Source organism: Carcharhinus amblyrhynchos, chromosome 3, assembly GCF_965287045.1.
Source record: "Carcharhinus amblyrhynchos chromosome 3, sCarAmb.v2.hapA, whole genome shotgun sequence".
Taxonomy (NCBI): Eukaryota; Metazoa; Chordata; class Chondrichthyes; order Carcharhiniformes; family Carcharhinidae; genus Carcharhinus; species Carcharhinus amblyrhynchos.
Window position 1 is genome coordinate 86,634,020 of NC_137326.1, and position 26,133 is coordinate 86,660,152.

A 26,133-nucleotide genomic window follows, 5' to 3' on the forward strand; every position below is an offset into this window, starting at 1 on the left:
TGTATCGTAAAGGACACCTTGAGGAACGCTTACCTGAAGATCAGAGGCTGAATGCCTGTGACTGCTGAGGTGTTCCCTGACTGGAAGGGAACACTCCTGCCTGGTGATTGTCAAGTGATGTTCATTCATTCGTTTTCATAGCATCTGCATGGTCTCCCCAATGTACCATGCTTAGGAACATCCTTTCCTGCAGTGTATCAGGTAGACAACGTTGGCCAAGTCTCAAAAGTATGTACCATGTACCTGGTAGATGGTGTTCTCATGTGAGACGATGGCATCCGTGTCAATGATCCGACACGTCTTGCAGAGGTTGATGTGGCATGGTTGTGAAGTGTCATGGTCACCGTTCTCCTGAAGGCTGGGTAGTTTGCTGCAGACAATGGTCTGTTTGAGGTTGTGCTGTTGTTTGAAGGCAAGAATTGAGAGTGTGGGGATGGCTTTGACATGTTGAAGGCTCCGGAGAAGATGTCATAGCTTCTGTGCTCCGGGGAAGTACCGGATGATGAAGGGTACTCTGTCCGTCGTGTCCCGTGTTTGTCTTTTGAGGAGGTCAGTGTGATTTTTTTGCTGTGGCACGTCAAACTGTCACATTGGTGAGTCAAGCACCAAATGGAGATCTCTACTGCATCCCGAAGATACACAAGGCCAACACACCCGGCCGTCCCATCATATCAGGAAATGAGACCCTGTGCATGAACTCTCCAGCTACATTGAGGGCATCCTGAAAACCACTGTACAAAGAACCTTCAGCTTCTGTCGTGACATTGTGGACTTCCTACAGAAACTCAGCACACATGGAGCAGTTGAACCAGGAGCACTCCTCGTTACAATGGATGTCTCGGCGCTCTACACCAGCATTTCCCACAACTATGGCATTGCTCCAACTGCCTCAGTACTCAACGCCAACAACTGTTGATCTCCAAATGCAATTTACAACTCATCCACTTCATCCTGGGCTGCAATGTGTTCACTTTCAAAAACCAGTTCTTCATCCAGACACACGGAACAGTCGTAGGGACCAAATTCACAACTCAATATGCCAACACCTTTATGCACAGGTTCGAACTAGACCTCTTCACTGCGCAGGACCTTCAACCGATGCAATATGCTAGATACATCAATGACATTTTCTTCCTTTGGACTCATGGTGAACAATCACTGAAACAACTATATGATGACATCAACAAGTTTCATCCCACGATCAGACTCACCCTGGAATACTCTCCGGAATCAGTTGCATTCTTGGACACTCGCATCTCCATCAAGGACGGTCAGCTCAACACATCATTGTACCAGAAGCCCACGGATAATCTCATGATGTTCCACTTCTCCAGCTTCCACCCTAAACATGTTAAAGAAGCCATTCCCTGCAGACAAGCCCTCTATATACAAAGGATCTGCTCAGATGAGGAGGATCGCAACAGACACCTACAGACACTGAAAGAAGCCCTCATAAGAACAGGATATGGCGCTTGACTCATCAATCAACAGTTCCGACGAGGAGTAACTGATAGCCAAGTTTCGCACACATGAGAAAGGCCTCATCCGGGATCTTGAGTTCATGTCACACTATCTGTAACCCCCACGACTTGTCTGGGCTTGCAAAATCTCACGAATTATCCCAGCTGGAGACAATACACACCTCTTTAACCTGTGCTTTATCCTCTCTCCACTCACATTGTCTGTACCTTTAAGACTTGATTACCTATAAAAACTTGCATTCCAACCATTATCGTGTAAATTGAGTTTGTGTCTGTACATGACCTGTTTGTGAACACAAGTCTTCACTCACTTGATGAAGGACCCTGTGACTCTGAAAGCTAGTACTGCCAAATAAACCTGTCGGACTTAACCTGGTGTTGAGACTTCTTACTGTGCTTACGCCAGTCCAATGCCAGCATCTCCACATCATGGAATGTATGTGTTAGAGATAGAGAAACTGGGACAATGGAACAAAATCATTACCTGAAGTTAGGTATGAGGAAATGTGAAAAAGGGAATTGTCAACACAATAACAGGAAATGCTGGATAATCTCAGCAAGTCTGACAGCATCTGTGGAGAGAGAATAGAAGAAACGTTTTGAGTCAGGGTGACCCTTCATCAGAGCTGTGGAACTTCATCAGAGTTGTGAAAATCGGTGAATTATACTGAACACCAATTGGTATCCTATCCATAAAAATGGAGATAGAAAGTTCTAGAGGTGATGGGACATACGAACATACAAACAAGGAGCAGGCGTAGATCATTCAGCCCCTCAGTCCTGCTTCACCATTTAATAAAATCACTGTTGACATGAAATCTACATCCCACCTACCCTTAATAGCCTATCACCTCCTTGCTTATCAAGAATCTATAGAATCATAGGATTCTGCAGTGCAGAAGGAGGCCATTTGGCCCATCAAGTCTGCACTGACCACAATCCCAAACAGACCGTATTCCTGTAACCCCACATATTTACCCTGCTAATCCCCCGACACTAGATTTAATTTAGCACGGCCAATCAACTTAACCCATACATCATTGAATTGTGGGAGAAAACCAGAGCACCCAGAGGAAATTCGAGCTGACACGGGGTGATTGTGTGCAGAATCTGCACACAGTGACCCGAGGCCGGAATTGAACCTGGGTCCCTGACGCTGTGAGGCAACAGTGCTAACCACTGTGCTGCCCCTATCCAACTCTGTCTTAAAAATATTCAAAGATTTTGCTTGCACCATCTTTTCAGGAAGAGCTCCAAAGACTCATGACCCTCAGAGAAAAAAGATTCCCTCAACCCCATTTTAAAGGAACAACCTCTTATTTTAAATGATCAACCCTAGTTCTAGGTTCTCCCACAAGAGGAAACATCCTCTCCACATCCACCCTGTCAAGGCACCTCAGGATCTTATATGCTTCAATCAAGTCACCTGTCACTCTTCCAAACTCCAGTGATTGCACCAGAACTTGAGGATGCTGAGATGGCCTTGACAGCACAAAGCTACAACCTCACACTTCCTTATCTGAGAGTCGCCTTTGGGCTGTGGAAGACAGGGGAGTCATGCATTTTCCCAGTAATGATTGAGTTGATTTGATTTGATTTATTATTGTCACATTTATTAACACACAGTGAGAAGTATTGTTTCTTGCGCAATATACAACAAAGAATACCGTTCATAGAGAAGGAAACAAGAGACTGCAGAATGTAGTGTTACAATCACAACTAGGGTGTCGAGAAAAATCAGCTTAGTGTCAGCTCAGTCCATTCAAAAGTCTGACAGCAGCATGGAAGAAGCTGTTCTTGAGTCGGTTGGAATGTGACCTCAAACTTTTGTATCTTTTTCCTGACAGAAGAAGGTGGAAAAGAGAATATCCTGGGTGCATGGGGTCCTTAATTATGCTGGCTGCTTTGCTGAGGCAGTGGGAAATGTAGACAGAGTCAATGGATGGGAGGCTGGATGGGTCAAGATGCCTATCTCCCTCATCACACTGGTCTGGTTCGGGGTTGCCATAGTGGTCACTGCTGGATAGGTTAGGAGAGGACTGCCCTGCATTGCAAGAACCAAATAAATTATCTAATCAGTGCCCCATCATGGTAAGTGAACCTTCTATTCACCAAAATTCCTCCTGAACCTGTCATTGGATGTAGGTGTCATTGACAAAGCCAACATCTGTGCTGCCCATCCTTAAAAACCCTTGCCTCAGAAGTAATTTCAATACTCGGGAAATCTCAGATGATGACAAGTACTTCTTCACACCTGCAGGTTCACCACAGTGTTCACCTGAATACTGCACCAACCTAGAGATATACACCTCGGCAGATGATATCTTTCGGTTAGTCTAGGGCTCACACTCTGGTGGCCACCACACAGACACATGTCTGCAGCAGGAGGATTGCCAGAGAAAGGCCTTTGCTAAAGCAGAGTCAGATGGTGAGCTTCTGGAAGTGGTCAGAGAAAAGATGCTAGAGTTTCAAAGAGACAGAGGGGAACTTCAGGCAGAGGTGACAGTGGCTCTCTACAGTGTGGGATGAAAGACAGAGGAGTCCATCCATATGTTCTTTGATATTGTGGCTCCTGTATTTAAGCACACAAATGTCTCCAAGGGGGAGGGTATTAATTGGTCGACTCAAGTCAGATGCAGTGGACTTGAGGATGAGTTCTTAGAATGATGTCGGGATAGTTTCCTCGAACAGTATGTTACAGAACCTGTGAGGGAGGGAACTATCTTGGATCTGGTCCTGTGCAATGAGACAGGTAAAATTAATGATCTTCTTGTGCAGGATCCTCTTGGAATGAGTGATCACAATATGGTTGAATTTCTAATACAGATGGAGGGTGAGAAAGTAGGGTCCCAAACCAGTGTCCTCTGCTTGAACAAAGGGGAGTACGATAGGATGAGGCAGACTTGGTTTATGTAGACTGGGAGCGCAGACTAGTTGGTGGGACAGATGAGGAACAGTGAAGGATTTTTAAGATTTTTCTCAGTACTCAGCAAAAATATATTCCAGTGAAAAAGAAGGAATGTAAGAAAAGGAATAACCAGCCATGGATAACTAAGGAAATAAAGAAGACTATCAAATTAAAAACAATGCATACAGAGTGGCCAAAATTAGTGGGGAACTAGAAGATTGGGAAAGCTTTAAGAAACAACAAAGAACTACTAAGAAAATGAAAAATTACAAAATGCCACTGTGCAGAGGGACCTGGGGGTTCTTGTACATGAATCGCAAAACCTCAGTTTGCAGGTGCAGCAGGTGATTAAGAAGGCAAATGGAATTTTGGCCTTTATTGCGAGGGGGATGGAATATAAAAGCAGGGAAGTCTTGCTGCAGTTGTACAAGGTACTGGTGAGGCCACAACTAGAGTACTGTGTGCAATTTTGGTCCCCTTATTTGCGAAAGGATATATTGGCCTTGGAGGGAGTGCAGAGAAGGTTCACCAGGTTGATACCGGAGATGAGGTTAGTTTGTGAGGATTGAGTAGATTGGGCCTGTACTTGCTGGAGTTTAGAAGGCTGAGGGGAGATCTTATAGAGACACGTAAGATAAAGAAGGGCCTAGATAGGGTAGAGGCAGAGAGATTCTTTCCACTTAGAGAGGGCACAGCCTCAAAATAAGGGAGAGTCAATTTAGAACAGAGTTGAGGAGGAACTTTTTCTCCCAGAGGGTAGTAAATCTTTGGAATTCTCTGCCCATTGAAGCAGTGGAGGCTACCTCATTAAATGTGTTTAAGTCACAGATAGATAGATTTTTGACCAATAAGGGAATTAAGGGTTGTGGGGAGCAGGCAGGTAAGTGCAACTGAACAACTCTCAGATCAGCCATGATCTTACTGAATGGTGGGGCAGGCTTGAGGGATTAGATGGCCTACTCCTGCTCCTATTTCTTATGTTCTTTTGGACTCAATGGAGACCCTGGTCCAGTGGAAAGCTGAGTTTCTGCTGAAAATATGTTCTGATCCGCAGTCCCTGTTCTATCTATCTGTGGGTAACTTTGCGCAGTGGCAAGGTGAAAGGGGAATGGTGTACCACAACTTCCCTCCTAATGCCCCTTCTCCTCAAGGAGTCAGGGAGGGACCCTTGAGCACTCAGAGTAGGAGCATCAGGTGGTCACTCCTGGGTCTTTCACCCAGGACAATCCATGCATTCCAACGCCCCCTGTGGCTGTAACCCCATCACCTCTGAGGGTGTTCATGACCAGAGCAGGGAGGCCGGGGCCCGCCAGGTCTCAGTCCTCCAGATGATGCTCATCAAACTCATCACAAACAAGAAGGCATAGTAGTCAGAAGGCCACTTCTCCCTCTGCTGAGGAAGTTCTCTGGACAAGTATTATGTAACTTCTCTGCTTTTCAATTATATACCTGAAGAACGAAAGAGAAATTTTAACTATGCTGATTCAAGTAATTGCTTGGTAGTACAGAACTTTAGTATTACTGGAAAAAGAGACATATCAACCTTTTCATCTTGCACTGATTTTATCAGGACACTTTGTGAGAATACCAATCTAAGTGGAAAACAACTATTTATACTGTATACTGTCTTCTCATAAGGTATAAACTGTGGTTTACTCCTTATTCTAACAAAATGTCCTGAACAGGCAAAATGGCAAGGCAAAAAGCTTTGATGTCTCAACACCATGACCAATTGGGTGATGTATTGAAGACATTGGCAAGCACTTAGGTTTGTTTTACAAGTGGGAAGATGCAGCTACTGCTCTATATTATCCAGCATCTTTAACCTCCTGTGTTGACAGAACTATAGAGTATAAAAGCTGCCGTCTAATGCTTCAGTTGTACAGAACGTTGGTTAGACCGCATTTGGAGTACTGCGTCCAGTTCTGGTCACCTTACTACCAGAAGGACGTGGAGTCTCTGGAGAGGGTGCAGAGGAGGTTTACCAGGATGTTGCCTGGCATGGAGGGACTGGGTTACGAGGAAAGGTTGGAGAAACTGGGACTTTTCTCCTTGGAAAGATGGAGATTGAGGGGGGACATGATAGAGGTATATAAGATACTGAAGGGAACAGATAGAGTCAATAGTGATAGGCTGCTCCCTAGACTGGGTACAAATATGAGAGGTCATGATTTAAGGGTGAGGGGGGAGAGGTATAATTTGGATGTGAGAGGAAGGTTCTTTACGCAGAGGGTAGTGGGGGTATGGAACGCGCTACCGAGTAGGGTGGTGGAGGCAGGAACGTTGGACTCGTTTAAGGTTCAATTAGACAGACACATGAGCGAAACGAGGATGGAGGGTTATAGTAGGGGCTATTAAATAAGGTCAGAGCCTCGGGAGACACCGGAAATGCAGACTTGTAAGTTAACGTTTTTGTCTTTTTATTCCGCAGGTGGAGGTCCACCTCGTTCTCAAACGAGGGGCATGCACACGGTGGGTCGTGCGTGGGCTGCTCTTGGAGGTTCCGGGAGTGGCCTAGTACTTCGTGTCGGTGTGTGTGCTTGATCCTGGACCGGTAGACGGGCACCGCAACAGTTCGGTGACTAGCACTGCTAGCTGTGCAGATACATGGATTTGGGCCTGTGTCTGTGGGAGTTTGCGCATTCTCCCTGTGGTTGCGTGGGTTTCCTCCCACACCCCAAAGATGTGCTCTTAGGCTGATTGGTTTACCAAATTGACACTATTCTCCCCTGAATCTGGCTAAGTTAGGGGTTCCATTCGTAGACATGCAGGGTAGAATAGGTGTAGGGTGATGCGGCGGCACGGGCTCGTTGGGCCAAAGGGCCTGTTTCCCGTGCTGGGTTGTTCTTTGTTCTTTATATGTTTCAACGAGTATACTTTACATATTAGCAAGCACCCTATCTCAAAATTTTTGACATTTTCTGACATTCAGCACCTTTAATGTAATAAAACGTCCCAAGACACTTCTCAGGAACATTATAAAACAAACATGGTGCCAAGGTACATAAGGAGATATTTGCAGAAACTATACCACCTCGCTCGCAATGAAATCGGAGTGAGTGAAGGTCCAACGCTGGAAATCTCCATAGACCTTGGGAGGGAATTTCCAGTCTCACTCGAGCGAGGCCATGAAATCCCGCCTATCAGATCAGTTAACTAAAAGCTTGGTCAAAGAGGTAGGTTTTAAAGTGCATCTTAGAAAAGCAGGGTAGAGAGGCTGAAAGGTGTATGGATGGAATTCAAGAGCTTAGGGACTAGGCAGGGGTGAAACCATGATGACCTGGCAGGGGTGTGCTTTTTGGCCTTTTGGCTAAGACTGAGAATCAAGTCAAGCTCAAGATGATGTGTAATGCCTTTTCTTATCAGCTTAGATCTTATATGTCTCTCTTGTCGGGACCATGAATTGGATTCAATTTGAATTTCAATTTTTTTTGGGAGCAAACAAGGATCACTTAACCTTCTCTGCACATTGGCTTTGCAAATTTAAGAATGGAGTAAATTTTAAATAAATAAATAAATAAAAGCAATTAGATCCCAAGCAACTGAATGCATGATCACCAATGGAGGAGAAACTCATGATGTTCAAGAGTCCAGAATGAAGTAAGCATAGATATCACAGAGGGTTGTGGGACTGGAGATTACAGAGAAAATCATGTCAACTTGCAAAATCAAAACTGGAGACCACTAATCTGCAAGTTAATATAGCCACTGGGAAACACAAACATCTGCCTGATATGTTACTGAGGAATAAAGGTAAACTTCTCCTTCTATAACGCCATAAACAAATACTGCCACATGAGCAAGAGACCAAATAACACCAATGGGATGACATTTTTCAGTGTTCATTGAAAGGATTTCTGATTTAATTTAATTTCTATTCGTGTTAATGTGTGTTATTGAAAGATTTTGAATCCATAGATGTCATTAAACACTTGACTATTCCAGTGTGGCATTTTATCTTGAGCATTGAGCTACATCAGAAGATTAGTTTACCAGCCATGTCAGTGCAGAATTTCGGCCTGAGGTGTAAAGTCTTTGGATCAGTGTACAAGCTGAACATTTCAAATAAGCAAGTGTAATTTAGATATGTCAGCTACAACAGTAGCGTACATTTTCTCCTGAAGCCAACTAAATGATGGCAAAAGCACATCTATTATGCTCATTAGCATGTTAAAGAACATAACCAAAAGATGTCAAATATATTGCGATAATGTGCTTGCTCATGTGTAAAGTATACTCAGTTAAATATATGATATTCATCACAGGAAGCAATGTAATGTCATATGATGCAGTGGCCATCTTAGTTATAGCCTGCACAGTGATTAATGTTGTAACTGTAGCAAAAAGCTTCCCTTAAAGATCTATTTTTAATCTCTGTTTGCCTTCAGGTTTCTTTGCATTAGTCTTGAAAGAGATAATACAGCAACATATTTCAGAAGCTTATTTTTATTTTACTATCTTTGAAATTAAGTTATTTTCTTAATGTTGATGGACATTAACAAAATTGCAATGGGGGATGTTATTAATTTAGTGAATGCTGTATTTATGATATGCTGAGAGTTTCCCTGCGGCATTAATTTTGCTGGACATAGAATATGTCTGCTTTTTTTAACATCAAGTTCCTACTGCAGGTTAAATGCAACAATGTTTCTTTCATCTGTTACTGTAATATAACAAAAATATCAAAGCAATGGACAAAAATTGGCTGTAAAATGGATAGTGAGCTAAAGGCTTTCGCTGTAATTCATGCATTAATCAAATCAGCAATTGCAGTTAAGGGCAGATGTGCAGTTAATCCTGAAAATCCAAAAGGTGCTATCTGACAAGTGCCAATCTTCTGCAATTTGGATGAAGATGGATTTATCTGGATTCTCATTCAAATGCATTGAACGACATGAAGTTCCTGTACTTGCACAGTGGATGTGGCTAAACCCACCACAGAAAATTAGGTCTGGTTCATCCAGCCTATTTATCTTATATAATGAAATAACTCTTAACTGCCAGAAAAAAAAATTCTCTGGCATTGAAAATATTCTTTTACAACGTTGGAGTCTCATTGTTTCAGCATTTAATTGGTGTTGGAAGTTTCTGAAAGTTCAAGTCTCTTATGGCTTGGTTCAGGAACTAACAATTTGACTACTGCCATGGCTGGCTGGCCAGGCTAGCTTCCTGGCATTGTGGTTGTTACTGCCTGAGGGGGTGGTAAGGGAGTAGGCATTCTGAAAGTTTGAGGAATGCTATTGCTCTACCTTGCCACTGCCATTCCCATAGAGTTGGGGCTCAGCATATATTGTGGAGGGGAGTGGACCATCAATGGCCTCAGTGAAGCTGAGGTCTTAGCAATTACCAATTGGAACAATTTTTCATCTACCACTCCCTGTGGCAGAACATTGCAGAAGGAAATGCAACGTCACTTTAATGGGTACCTTCCTGCCTTAATAGGCTTCTGGGTGACCTTTGGATTTTGAACTTCCATGGATTTCCATGGGTGGGTTTCTTGTCCTTTTAGTGAGTCAGGTGGGAAAGTTGCCTATGATACTTAATGAAGCCTTGGTGTTAAAACCCACCGGGGCTGATTTTATGGGATATTGTATGAGTTTCAAACTCGTTATGTTAGCCAACTGCTTAATAGTGATTTAAAAAATTGCAGTGTGCATCTTTTCTACTAAAAGTTACCCATGTACCAACAGAGGGAGTCTAGGTGAAATAAACAATCCATGCTTCATCAGCATGTGCAATTCTGATTCTGAATGTATCTGACTGATCATATCTTTGTTCCTTCCCAAGAATTAGACACTGGCCTCATGTTTTAGTCATTAATGCAAAACAGTTTGTAAACCACAACTTTTAGTTTCATTAGCTTTACCAGAGGTGTACAGTATAACATGCGGCTGATCCAGAACAACTGATTTTCCTTCTGTGCTCAAAATAAAAGCTTTGAGAAGTTTTCATCTCCATTGCATCATTCCCATGACATGTGGTGCTGTTAATATTTAGTGGAACAAAACATGTTTCCAGGGAATAGGGTTAATTTTTGATTCTAGGATTTTAACCTTTATATAACTATATAAATTATGGCGCAGAGTTTTGTTTCCTTTGAGTATAGAAGGGGAGATATTTTTGAGACTGTGGTAAGTGGCTTTAGAAGCATTTGAATAATTGGTAGCACATTGTGATGGCTCAGCAGCAGAAACAGCAACTTAAAAAGACAGTGGATCTCTGCTGACTATATTTAGCTGTCTTCACTGGAATCCTGTGCCAAATGCATAATAGTTTCACATGGCATTCATGCCACCATCAATTTTTTTTTTGAAATGGTACACAGGCAGAACTACTCTTTAACCAGAAAAAAAACTGTGGCTATTTCCCTCTTGTGCTTCCTTCCACATTTGTAGCATCGCAAGATAAAAAAAAGAATGAGTGGAAATATAATTAAATGATGGTACAACTATCTATCTATCTGATGGTGCACAATCCCACATTGTCGGTGACAGTTCCTAACACTTCGGGACAAATACTCAGGTTCAAAACGTATGCTTCCACTCCCACCCCAAGGATAGGAGTGGTGGGGTGGAGAGTGTGTAATTAAAAATACATGCTCAGAAACCTCTCCGGCTTCCAATCTGCTTCAACCTGGTTGCGGTTTTACACTGGGGAAGGGAAGGCATCTGATGGAAAGCCCACTGTTGCCCTAATTGAAGTCGTTAAATGACCAGTTAACGACCACTTCAAGTGCCATTTCCTGTACCATCTCAGGTTTTTAAGCTGGCGGGTGGAGGCAGTTTGGAGTGGGGGGAGAGGGGTGGGGAAATGGTGTGAGGGGGGGATCCTCCTTCAGACTGGGCAAACCCTCCCCTTGGGACAGGTGACTTCTGGCCCTCCTTTCAAACCCACCTTTACCTGGCTGATCCCACACGACTCTGGTCACTTCCTGGGCCTTCCCAAAACGCCATGCCCTGGGACCCCCAAACACTTACCTCCAGTTCCCAGGACGTGGGCTCTAACAGCTCCGTGCAGTGCTTCTTCTGACCACTACAGTAATGTTGCTGTCAGATTGACCGACAGCTCTCCGTGGCGTGGTCTTCCTTCCCATTGAGGGGGCAGAAGTCCCAGATTATGCTGAACAATGCTGGTGGAGGTAAAATGGCAGTGGAGTCTTGGTGTCAGTGGGAACTGCTCATCACTGACTCCTTGGATGGCAGTAGCTTCCATAACCAGTTTAACATTCAGCCCTTACTCTGTCAACCACACTAGTTGTTATCTTATCAAATTAAATAAGAGTTCTCTGCAAATTCTGGTCAGTAGCCACTGAACAATATCAAGGCTCACATTTCTACCCAGTTCCCACTTTATAGCATTATTTAATGCATATCTCCATGCTATATGGACATCAATCCCAGTGAGATATAGGTAATTCTCTCCGATACAAGCTGAGTTGGTCTTATAGATTTAATTGTTCTAGGATATCCTTAGCCCATTAATCATGGGAGTATTGTTCACTGCATATACGTACGTCTTTTGGAAATTATGATGGAACTATTCTTTCTCTACTACCCAGAGCTGCAGACTAGCAGCTGCTTCATGTCATTCTTATCCACAAGGAAAATTATCCAAAACAGCAGTCAATACACTCAAGGCTGACATGTCGGCACTGTATAATCATTTGAATAATGAATCACAGCCCTGAGGCAATTTGTCTGGAAAAAGCGCCAACTCAAATTGATTATAAACACAAATGATTAGAGACAGGAGAAATCTTTTTCATAACCACACATCAAAATGTATCCATGCATATGTTTTATAATTCAAATACTATAGATTTTACTAGCAAAATGACACAACAGTATGTTATATGAATGCTACGTTGATGAGTGCATTCAGGATAGGCAGAATGGACTATCATTGCTTATTGTTTTTTGCAATGGTCTCTTCTCATCAGTAATGATATTTACCAATTCCTTGAAGAACTGGAGTTTACCATACCCTAAGCCATGGATAAAGATTTTGACTGCAGCTATTCCTCTTCCGAATTCTAAATGTAAATCTACATCTTTCAGGAATGGTTGAGTTCATGTGAGTGGTTTTCTATACTACACATTGTGACACCAAGATTAATCCTGCCTTGACTGAAGCACATACTAATTACTAGAGCATAAAGAACTGAAGTGTTGAAAATGTCATTCACAATTAACATCTCCAGGTAGTAGCACCATTAGTATTATGCAATAAGCAACAAACAGGAATACTAATGCAACACTAACAGGGCGACATGAATTAATAATGACACTACCAAGATATGGTGTATTTCAGTGCACATCTGCTATGCTATTTATTTGAGGTATACAAGCAAGAATGGCCATGCTCAAAAAGCAATTAAATACACTTTATATTAGACATATGTTTCTCAACTGGAACTGGACAAATGGCAAACCCTTCTTGTACATGTAATCATTAACCCTGCAACAATAACATTGCTTATATAAATTCTGTTTTTTGTCACACTCTAAAAGGATAATTAAGTATAGGTATTGGTTGAGGTTTAGTGGAGCCTGTCAGCATGGGCTAGATGGTAAGTAGGCCCCACTTAATCGCAGTGGAGGTAATGTGGCCCATTCTCACTAGTGGGAAAAATGACTCTCATTTAATCAGCGACAGGAATGGACCAACATGGGAAACATGCTTGCTGGCTCAAAGGTCTCCTTACTGAGCTGCTTAAAGACCATTATTGCTGAAACCACAAAGAGTTAATGGTACTTAAGGATTCTCTGAAACTTGTATGTTCTCACATGCCTCCGGAAGGCCACCCAATAAATCCTATTGGATTTGCCAGCAGCCTCCCAGAGAAAGCGCCTCTTTCAAAGGCACTTAGTGCCCGACTGAGGAACCCAATATCCCACTGGGAGTGACCGGCCCTGCCCTTGCATCCACCAAGCATCCTTGGTGAAGCCCTCACTGAATTATTAGCAACTAGTTCCGCCTGTACCGTCGACCTGCTGGTTTCTGATTGGAAGGCAGCAACTAGTTCCGCCTGTACCATCGACCTGCTGGCTTCTGATTGGAAGGCAGCAACTAGTTCCACCTGTACCATCGACCTGCTGGCTTCTGATTGGAAGGCAGCAACTAGTTCCACCTGTACCATCGATCTGCTGGCTTCTGATTGGAAGGCAGCTCTCTGGGGTAGGATTTTTGTCCTACCATAGACTTAATTCTTTATTCATGCCACAGGATCCCCTGACCACCACACTATATGGATACATAATGTTTTGTATACATGATGTTTGACCAGTCCATACACCCACCACCCCTCCCCCGCAGCACCACCCCAGAGCACATGACCAGTTAGTGACAGTTTCAATCACTCAATGGCATTCCTGAGCTCTCATCCCAGGCACAGACATTACCCTAACTTTCCATCCAAAATCTTTTGTTCTGCTTGAAACATCAAGGGAACTCGTCAATGTGAACTTTAACAAAAGCAAGGGATTAGGAGAGCAACCTGCCTGAAATCAAAAGTTGGATAAATTGGTGTCTCATGAATTGGGTGTATGTGGTCAACCACTTGGATTTCTGAAACCTGCCCACTTCCAGTGATGTCCAGCTGATGATGAATGAGCGCATGAAGTTCTTCAAATCTACCTTGATTACTCACATACTCATGAGTTGTATTACAAAGAACAAAGAACAAAATCAGCCTGGGAAACAGGCCCTTGGGCCCAACGAACCCACGCCGCCATCTCAACACCACCAGTCCACCTCTCTACCATGACCCCTATCTAATGTTTTATGGCCATCCAGATTGAGGGAAACTGATTTAGGGACAATTTATTCTTGCCAATCAGCCTAATAGCACATCTTTGGGGTGTGGGAGGAAACCGGAGCACCCAGAGAAAACCCACGCAAGCACGGGGAGAATGCGCAAACTCCCATAGACACCGGCCCAAATCCATGTGTCTGCACAGCAATCAGCGATAGTCACTGAGCTGTCATCTGGCCTTAAGGAGGTCATAGCCGGCTATATATCCAGGTTTCTAACCAATAGGATCAATTTGCTCTAAACCCCTGTTGCACAGAGGAACAAAACCAAGGCTAACTTCAGCTGTTACAATGGTCAAAACATAGCAGGTAGATCAGAATGGATGGGAGGAAATATAGGGAGGGAGAAAGAAAGACAGCTGCAACTGAAGATTAGAAAGCAAAGGTGAAAAGAAGACCACCATTTGCAGGATCTGCAGGTCACCAAGTTCAAATGCTTTCCCCCATCTACAGTAGAGTATGTTGGGAGATATAAGAAGAAAATGACAATGGTTATTTGACGTCCAGAGAATCATGTGCCAGAAACAAGGTAGTACTTTGTCTGGAGATAAGTGGCTTTGGTGGTCACTACCAACTCTACCAATCCCATGAAGGGCAATTCTATGCTATAATGTTTTACCAATTAATAAAGGTAAATAAACGCATAAGTAATTGTACAGGGTATATTGGCAGAAGCCAAACAAAGAATATGATGAGCAAGTAGAACATACTCCTACTCTTGCCTTCACTCCAAGGAGATTTTCACAGTAACTTTACTGCAATGTTAATGTAAGTCTACTTGTGACTAATAAATAAACTTTAATGCCCAATATCACATATCCTGCAATACTTAGAGAGGTTTAATTACATCTGTCAATATTGATGTCGGACAGGGCTTTCATAGAAAACACAGAAACCTTGAAGGAGGCCATTTGGCCCATCAGGTCTGCACTGACAACAATTCCTCTCCGGCCCTATTTCCATAACCCCACATGTTTGCCCTGCTATTGCCTCTAACCGATGCATCCCGGGACATTAAGAAGCAATTTAGTATGGTCAATCAACCTAACCTGCACATCTTTGGATTGGTTTTTGCAAGGGTATTTCTGCAGATACCTGGGTTAAAGTGTTAGGAAATAAATCCCTTGTTACACTTCCTGCTTATTCTGTTGTGCTGTCACTGTTATTTTGCTTCTTTCTCCAATTTATTCTAAATCTAGAATGACACTCATTAAGATCTGAGTGCTTATTGGTTAGTATGGTAACCTAAGAACATAAGAACTAGGAGCAGGAATAGGCCATCTGGCCCCTCAAGCCTGCTCCACCATTCAATAAATCATGGCTGATCTTTTTGTGGATTCAGCTGTACTTACCCGCCTGCTCATCATAACCAGTTAATTCCTTTACTGTTCAAACATTTATCCATCCTTGCCTTAAAAACATTCAATGAGGTAGCCTCAACTGCTTCACTGGGCAGGGAATTCCACAGATTCACAACCATTTGTGTGAAGAAGTTCCTCCTCAACTCAGTCCTAAATCTGCTTCCCCTTATTTTAACATCATGACCCCTAGTTTTAGTTTTATCTGCCAGTGGAAACAACTTCCCTGCTTCTATTTTATCTATTCCCTTCATAATCTTATATGTTTCTGTAAGATCTGCCCTCATTCTTCTGAATTCCAATGAGTATAGCCCCAATCTACTCAGTCTGTCCTCATAAGCCAACCCTCTCAACTCTGGAATCAACCTGCTGAATCTCCTCCGCACCCCCTCCAGTGCCAGTATATCCTTTCTCAAGTAAGGGATCCTTTCTCAAGTCAGTAACACAGATCAGAAAGAAGTGACTTCAATCTTCAAAATCCTTCGGAAATCCAAAAAGCATTAATACATAAAACCCCAATGATCTGACTCAATACCCTTCAAAAATGTATCCATTCAGCGTCTCCACCTATTCCGATAGGTTTTAGGTGCAGGTTAGATTGTTTTTCCTGTGTTGGTGTCCCAATGACATGAGAATGCAAGTTCCTTGTATTCCACTGGTTTTCCTTCATCTGAGTAAATTACAGGGTTAAAACGACCATGTGTGGCATCCAGTAGGAATGGGGTAGTTGAGTTTCTGGAAGCCATTTTAAGTATTAGGCCACCCAATTCCTTCTGGGAAGAATAGAAGTACACAAGATAATGTTCCAATTTGGGAATAGTCAAAAAAGATTATATATCACACTGATACGTGCATTTGGTAAATAATACCAGCGATTCTCAGGCCCTGTGTGCTCATGCACAGAGCGTATTGGCGCCACGTAGGGCTGGAGAATTGCAGGGTAGGGCCCATAGTGCAGTTAGCACCTGGAAGGACCCCCTTTAGGATTCTGCCAGCCCCTGCTGCCAACAGAGTCTGGTCCATATCCAGTAAGGCATGAATCAGCTTAGCATATTTAAATATGCAATGTTGGTTTGGAGCGGGTTCTCCCAATTACTGAATCCACAGACCGCGGACAGTGAAAATCCGGCCTGATTCATTGCAGATCTCCACAATGAGAGATCAGTCATGATGGCCAAGTGAGGGGGGCATGGAAGCCATTGACGTCCCATGGTGGTTGGGGATATGACTGGTCATAGCCCTGGCATTGTCCCTGACAATGCAAATCTGAACAGGGTCTGAAGAGGGTGGGGAATTAGTCAAATCCATAGCAGGGTATTGCTCATGTCTTGGGGGAAGGGGTGGGGAGAAGAGTACGATACCCATTGCTGCAATGCCAGGATGGATTTGGGAGGGGGAGGGTCATTCTTGTGCTTGCAAGATACGGGGTTGGGGGGGAATGGTGACCTGTACATTTAGTTATGAGGGGTGAGGTTATTCTTCTGGAATCAAGAGTCTGGGCGTTCTCGATGTATGCAGGGGGTCACAATGTCCGTGAGGTGGGGAGGGGATGGGGCGGTGGGAGGAGCCTGCAACTTAACTTTCAGATCAGGCACCGTTCAGTATCTTTAACTCCCCACTCCAATAAAGTATGGGAGAATTCAGTAAGATTCGAAAAAGATTTCAAAGCGAAGCTGAATTATGAACTGAATTGCACCAATCCTCCCATTGCAAATCTGATCAGCTTTCTTAGAAGGGTTTTGGCAAAATTCTGCCCGATGTCTTGCCAAACACTTAGAGCCATAAATGTATACCTTGTGTGCTCACACCTATAGAAATAATTTCAATAATGGTCTTCAGTAAAAGGCAGCAGATAATTGAATAGACCTGTTGGGGATATTGAAACATTGGAGACAGGAGCAGGAATAGGCAGTTTGGCCTCTTCAGCCTGCTCCAGCATTCAATTATATAATTGCTGATCTTCTACCACAGTGCCATTTTCCAAAACTATTGTCATATCCTTTGTTATCTGTAATTCTTAGAAATCTCGTGATCTTTGTTTTTAATATACTCCATGACCGAGTCCCCATAGCCTCGGGGGTCGAGAATTCCAAAAATTTACCACCCTCTGGATGAAGAAATTCCTCCCCATATCAGTCCTAAATGGCCTACCTCTCACTCTGAGACTATGTTCCCTGGTTCTAGACCCCCAACTCAGGGGATACATCCTTCCTGCATCCACCTTATAAGAATTTTGTATGCTTTAACAAGATTACCTCTCAGTCTTCTCATTCTCTTCTCGAAGGAAAACAGTCTCAACTTCCGCAATCAATCTACATAACTGAAGCTCCTCATTCCTGGAATCATTCTTATGAATCTTGTCTGTACTTTGTCCAATGCGTCTTTCCTAAAGAGTAGCACCTAGAACTGGATGCAATATTCCAGCTGAGCCCAAACCAGTGTTCTAAACAAAACCCAGTCTTCTCAATCTCTCTTAGAAAAACCGTGCGATTCCAGTGGTTAGGCAGCTGAATCTTTCTTGCACTCCTCAAATATATTCTTCTATTAACTGATGATGTCACAGACACTGAGTAATAACCTGCATAAAAAGGAATGATATTTCAAAAGTATATTTATGCCCATGTTAAATGAAATAATAAAACAAATATTGCCAGCACTATTCAGCATACCTTTTGGATTGAGGGTAACAAAAGTGGAGAACAGATTATACTGCCTGAAATTGATGATTTTCTTCATAAATTTTGGACTGGTGGAAAGACCAGTCTCCAGCAATACATCATCTAGGTATACAATTTTGCACTCACCTAATATGTAAGGCGCTCTTAAAGCTGGAGTGATCTAATGTTTTTCTTTACAAATATATTCCGTTGTATTATGAATGCAGCAGGAACATCCATGTTTGGTGACTAGTTAACAGTAAATGGGACATCAACGCAGCACAGAACATTACCAAATAATAATGACTAAAATACAATAATAATTAATCATAATTGCAAAAATAATTCCCTGTTATGAGTATTTGCTGCAGTGGTGTACTTAACTAAAACCAACCTGTTCCACAAAGCTGCTTCAAGTAATGAAGATTAACCCTGAGCCTCTACATTATTTGCATTTCCCCTTGACAGCTGGCTGTGTTTTATACTGACTTCTGGTGAAAGTTTTCACTTCCCTTCCTTTATTAATGCAGACTGATTGGATCTATTACCAGCAAATGCACTTTCCAATTCACCCATGCCAGTAATAGTGTTTGCTAAACTTAACAGTCACCAAAATACAAATCCATAAATACGGATTTCTATCTCAGTGAACTTGACAAAGAAGAAAAATGGGATTCATTACGTTTTGACTGCTAGCTTCCTTTTCTTTTAGCGAATAAAGTTAGCTCAGGTCTCGGTGTCATTTGTGTGTAAATTTTTTCACTACTCCCTCTGAATAACATTGAGTTCTATAATGCCATCTTCAAGGGGAACATTTGTAGCCTTAAAACCGTAGAAAGAGGAACAAAGGATAGTTATTGGATTTTTATGAATTATTAACCTTGGGAAAGAACATTGAGGCATAGTCAAGGGAATTTATTGGGGCAATTTTCTATGGCTGGTTTGTGCTCGTGGCATTAAAACCAGACTTCCGTTGTTTATCATCCTAGCAAACTAGTCGCATATCTTTTTGCCACCTTATTTAACGAGACAAAATCTATTCCATTACTGGTGAGAAAACCATTGGCGTTGATGAGACTGATGAGTATTTATGCAAAATGAGAAAACTCATAACCGGAACTAGCATTGAGGAAGATTTTTTTTATGGAGTATTATGGATGTGGAGAATTTGGATCACTCTTATGAAGAAGCCGGGTTTGACAAGCCTGTAGTGTGAACAAATATGCATGAAGTTGAGTTAATTTGTCATGGAAGATATACAAGGCAACAGGCGAGGTTTGCCTGGAAATCAGCAAAGGCCAATGGTGAGTGGGAAAAGTGGTATTTAGCCTGCTGACGGCTATTTACTTGGGTAGTGCAGCACTTAATGCCAAATATTTTCATCCACGTGTTCCGCGCTTTATCATTGGTGAAGCAGTCCCTGGTTCACCTGTCCCACCATTACTCAGTGCTCCAATCATTGGGGTGCCACATTTAAAGGCCACCCCAGCACACACTAGCCACACCTCAAAGGTCACTGGGAGGTAATAGCTGCTGCACATGTTTGGATGCTTCTCTGGAAAGACTTCTGGATGCTGTGGAGGCCTGATGTGATATCCTCTACTCCCACACAGGAAAAATGCCAACCAATAAGGTCACCAGCCCGGCATGGCAGGTGATGGCAGTGGACACAAGTGCTAATGTCCTGCAGAAGAGGATAGCCATCCAGTGTAGGAAGATGACGAATAAATTCCTCCATTCTGCCCGGATAAGCCACTCTTCTCACTGCTCTCTCTCTCGCACACACCTTTATCTATCTTGCGGATTGTGTCCTCATGATCTTGCTGGTCCCACACACCACCTACGCGTGCCAGGCATCCTTATTAACATCTGCCCTGGCACGTTTCCTGCTTACCCTCTATCCATCCATCTTCATGCAAGAAAAGTTGGCACACAAGGAGGAGGGATCCCAGATAGGTAGACAGGTGCCAGCAATAAGATCCTCACAGACTAAGAGAAGCCTCTAGTTGACCAGGGAGGATGTTGATCCCTCCAGTGCCGATGGTGATAAACCAAGTGAGAACCCAGCAGTGCAACATCTATCAGAGAACAATGCCATGAGTCACATTTCCTGTTTTTCAGGCCCCTGCCATGCAATAATGAACTCTCCTTTCTTTTGCAGACACAATGAGAACTAGCCAAGCGACCTCACCAGCCAGATCCTCAACTCCAACTCTAAGAACATCACAGAGGAACAATTCACAAGCCCATTAATAGAACCATCAGAGCACTCATCTGTCCCTTCCACTAGTGCAGAGACACACACCTTAGTGGGACCTCATTCTAATGGAGCCTCAGGGTCACAATCTGGTCAGACCCACAGCAGACAGAGGCAGGGATGACCCTGGATGATGGCACTCAGAGATTGCTGGAAGCCTAGACTCTGCTGAGTCCCTGTCAGGTGACATGCCTCTGGTGATGGTTATGCCTCAGTTACTGGAGCTCCAAAGGCAAGCTCAGGAAAATCAGGTAGGGATGTCTGGCACACTCCTTGGGTTGAAAGGCTGCATGGAGAACTCCATCAGTGTCACATCTGAGATGATTGTGCCAATACTCCAAAGCAATTAGGTCAACATAGCTAGGGTTGTGGCTTCCTTGATGAAGACATTTGTTCTGCAGTGCTGCAGGACATGTACTCCATGGTGCAGGCACTTGCTGGGATGCATGTGCCAATGACAGAGGACAGTGGGGCTTGTCAAGCTCACTCCAGATGCCATTCTATCCCAAAGGGGAAGCCACAGACCCTCAAGCACCTGCAGGGAAGAGGATCAGATGGTGCACATCATTGTGAAATCCACCAAGGTGACTCCGGGAGTGTGCCATCCATCCAATTCCCCTCTTCCTGTGGCTGCCTCAGCTCCAGCTCCTCAAGCCAAGGAGGGTAATGCTGCCCTGAGAGCAGGCCAGGTCCCTCCAGGCCTTGGCCCTCCAGAGAATGACCACCAAAAGCCATCACAAACAACAGGGCATGGCAAACAGCAGGCTGCCTCCACCTCTAAGACCTGATGGTAGGGTAGAAAGGTCCATACCATAGAACCCTACAGTGTAGAAAGAGGCCCTTCGGCCCATCGAGTCCACACCAAACACAATCCCACCCGGGCCCTACCCCCCTATCCCTCCATATTACACCCACTAATCCCTCTAACCTCAGCTACTCTAGCCACTAAGGGACAATTTCTTAGCACGGCCAATCAACCTAACCCGCACATCTTTGGACTGTGGGAGGAAAGTGGAGTACCTGGAGGAAACCCACGCAGATACGAGAAGAATGTGCAAACTCCACACAGAGAGTGACCTGAGCCAAGAAATGAACCCAGGACCCTGGAGCTGTGAAGCAGCAGTGCTACGTGCCGAGGTAGGAGGTTAAGAAGCTCTAGTTGCACAGCGTGGGCATGGACTTTTACTTTTTATATTTTAACTCCATTCTTAAAGTTGCAAACCCAAGTTCAAAATAGACCGAAATCCATTCTATGCTTGCTCTAAAAGCCAAATTCAAATTCCAATTGAATCCAATTCATGGTCTGCACAAGGGAGACAGACAAAATCCAAGCTGACAAGGTAAGGAATTGCACTGCATCTAGGGCTTGATTCAATACTTGATCTTAGAACTTGTTCATCTCTGTAAATAAACTCCCATTAATTGAATGCTAGAATCATAGAATCTTTAGACTACAGAAGGTGGTCATTCGGCCCCTCGAGTCTGCACTGACAACAATCCCACCCTATCCTCATAATCCCACGTATTTATCCTGCTAATCCCCATAAAACTAGGGTCAATTTAGCATAGCCAATCAATCTAACCCACACATCTTTGGGAGGAAACTGGAGCACCAGAGGAAACACACGCAGACACAGGGAGAGCATGCAAACTCCATACAGTGTAGTACCTTCTCTATGGTTTCTTGTTCTAGGGAGTTATGTTCCTATATTTCTGATCTGAAAACTGGATTCTTGCACCAGAAAAAGGCAGGATGCTCAGTCCAGGCTTCCTCCATGTTCTTTGTGGGGTGGCAATAGCCTAGTGATATTATTGTTCAACTGTTAACCTAAAAACTCAGCTAAACCTTTGGGGATCTGGGTTTGAATCCCACCATGGCAGCAGGTGGAATTTGAATTCAATAAAAAATATCCAAAATTAAGAATTTACTGAAGACAATAAAACCATTGTCGATTGTCGGAAAAAACCGACCTGTTCACTAATGTCCTTTAGGAAAGGAAATCTGCCATCCTTACCTGGTCTGGCCTACATGTGACTCCAAAGCAACAGCAATGTGGTTCATCCTCAACTGCCTTCCAAGGGTAACTAGGGAAGGGTAATAAATGCTAGCCAGTCAGCGACATCCATATCCCACAAATGAATAACACAACAATTTCCAGCGCCTTGGTGGCATCCCCTCACAGTGACTGAACACATCAGTCATGCTTGTTTCTTGTAGAGAATGAGAATGTCTCCCACAATGTACAGGGCTACCGTCATTCATTCCAGTCAATGTCAATGTGTGCTCTCTGCACTTATTGAAGTGCAGCTGCCTGCACCTCCCCCCCCCAACCCACCAGCAATCACCCACCCCCCTCCCGTCCCCCACCGCTACACCTCCCACCCAACTTATCCCATTACGCCTCAGTCACTGGTGACACTGAACCTTTCATTCATTTTCTAAAGCCCATTGATTCATGTCCTGGCCTCCGCATTGATAACCAACCCTTACTTTGCATTCTGCTTGGCAAGACTCCACACCACCCTTGCACTACAATAATGTGACCACGTGGCCACAGCTTTGGCCATTTTACTGCATCCTGCGCTCTCATCTCAGGCATTATCCCAAGCTCCACCCAAGGCCTTCCACACAACCTGGTCTATGGGGGTGCAGTGGGGAGGGGGGGAAACACTTGTCAATATGTACAAAGCACACAGCTAAGGATTAGGAGTGCTCTCTCCTCGGGGGCTGTGCCACTGCCAACTCTCCAAGGGAATGAAGTTGCTCACCCAGTCAGGCAATGGTACAGTGATTTTGGAAGTCAGGATGCCAATGGTTAAACGCTGAGCAGAAATCAGTGGCACTCAGATCTGTTAGGGGTGCTTGAGTAGGCAGAATTTTGCAACTAATTTTACACCAGACCTCTCCTTTGAGGTACAGCTGAATTGTAATCATCTCTGACGTGTCTCTCCATTAGCCTTGTCAATATCCCACTTCCAGAAGCAACATCCCTCACCTCAAAAATTTAAGGAGAACTATCAGTCCTTGATCTCTGCCCACCCATCCACTGTACTTTTTTCCTTTTGAGGTGCTTCCAAGAAGCTCGTTCAGCAGCAGAAAGCATCCTCCGGAATGGGACTTTTCACACTTGACAATCTGTCTCGGTGTGCCTCAAGTCAACCCTTTGGCCTCCCCCCATTAGGGCCCCAGTACCCTGGAGTCTTTCATGCCAGTATCCTGGAATCTTTCTTCCTGGGTAGCCTGGAGTCTTCCCCTCCAGTAGCCTGGAGTTTCCCCCATCCCCAGTCCCCTGGAGTCTTCCCTCTGACAACCTGGAGATCCCCCTCCACTCCCAACCTGTCCCAACTACATTCTGGCAGCCTGGAGTCTTGCTCTGGTAGCCTGGAACTTTCCCTTTGGGGGCCTGGATACTCTCCTCTTCTCCCCATCCCCCAGTATTCTCTGACTAGTCCCCTTGTAGCCAAGATTTTTCCCCTGGTACCTGCCAACTAGCCACTTTGTAGCCTGGAGACTTGCTCTGGTACCCTGGATTCTTCCTCCACAGTTCCCCAAGAACCCTCTGACTAGTTCTCTGGTCTCCCCCATTGACTCCCAAGTCAAGCCTGGTTGATCCACAGTCAAAGACTGGATACACTTGTGTCAGAAGTTAGATACCCCTATGTCAAATGTTGGTTACTCCCATAAGAACATAAGAAATAGGAGCAGGAGTAGGCCATCTAGCCCTTCGAGCCTGCCCCGCTATTCAATAAGATCATGGCTGATCTGAAGTGGATCAGTTCCACTTTCCCACTTTCTCCCTATAACCCTTAATTCCCCTGTCTATCAGAAACTTATCTACCTGTGACTTAAATATATTTAGTGAGGTAGCCTCCACCACTTCAACAGGCAGAGAATTCCAGAGATTCACCACCCTTTGAGTGAAGAAGTTCCTTCTCAACTCTGATCTAAACTGCCCCCCCTTTATCTTGAGGCTGTGCCCTCTAGTCCTGCTATCCTTTCTAAGCAGGAAGAATCTCTCTACCTCTACCCTATCCATCCCCTTCCTTATCTTATACTTCTCTGTAAGCTCCTCCCTCAGCCTTCTAAACTCCAACGAGTACAGACCCAGTCAATTTAGTCTCTCTTCATAGTCCAACCCCCTCACTCCCGGTATCAGCCTAGTGAACCTCCTCTGCACTCCCTCCAAGGCCAATATATCCTTCCTCAAGTGCGGCAACCAAAACTGCACACAGTACTCCAGCTGCGGCCTCACCAGTGCCCTGTACAGTTGCAGCAAGTACTCCCAGTCAGAACTGGTATCCTGAGCTATCCCTTTTAACATTTGGAGCCAGTTTGTAAGCTCTGTCCTCACCTCTGGGATCCCTCAGAGTGGTACTCAACAGATGCACATCGTTTTCAGACATTCTTTGACGGGGCTGGGGTAATCTTCTGGCATATGGTCCAATAATGAGATGCAAATATATTATAATGATGTTGCTGAAAGAAACAGGGCCCGCCATTAACAGGGGGAGGGGAAAATCGCGACAAGCTGTCACACTGACGTAAAACATGACTTTAGCCATCTCACGATATTTTCCAATCTTGTCGCCAAACCCGCTCCATGTGAATGGGAGCAGAAAATCCCAGTGAGGTGAAAATCTCAATATGGTTCTTAGAAAATGTGATAGCAGATTCAACGGATTAAATTGGATAATCCCCCAAAACACGAGGATTGTAGCACACTATTATCCCACATCTGTTCATTGCTTCGTTAGCAGCAGATTAATTCTGCCTGCTGTTTCACACGATTGCTGCTTGCAGTGCGCACTACTTGAACTGTTCGTTGGGCTCTCTTCTGAAGCATGCTGCCAATGTTATAAGTGGCAAGCATTACATTTAAGAGTTTCAGGCTGCTTTCAATTAGTGGTTCAATCTGATCATAGAAAGTGGTAGGAGTCTGTTGTGAAATGAGTCTTTGCCGCAACGTATAACTAACATGCAAGGGAGTGTGCATCAAGGTTCTCAGACATTTCATTGGAGGCTTGGTTGCGAAGCATTAAGATGAGAGACATTCGCTCACTGTCACTGACAGGTAAGAGATTCTCAAGACAATGCTTAGAAGGCATTCAGAAGAAGTAATGGTGGAAGCCAGAAATACAGCTTCAAGAACATAAATGAGTGCCAGGACGAAGTTTAAGCATCTAACACGAGTTGGCAAGGTGAATGAATTCAATCTTCAAATGGCATATCGTATTACTGCACCACCTCCTTCGCAAACTGCTCAGTTCAATTCCATCACGCATCAACAAATAATCTTTATCAATCAGTACTCAATCCTTCAATCCATATGATCTGCCTCATACTTAAATGCTTAAAATAACTTCAAGCCTCACACCAACAACTCACACACTGTGGCATCTATTTAATTATGACAGTCACATCAACCAAACATATTGCAGAATATTCACCAACATACTTCCATCTATTTTTCTCAGAGAAGGTGCAACGTAAGACATGGCAGCAGGAAAGAACCAGAGGAATAACCGCCATGGAGTACACAGTACCCACCATCGTAAGGACTGCTGCTGAGGTCATGGTGGCAATACAGAAATCAAAGCTATGGCCTTCAGCATAACTAACCTTTGAAATTAGGCTGTCCACATCCTGTGTGTCATATGT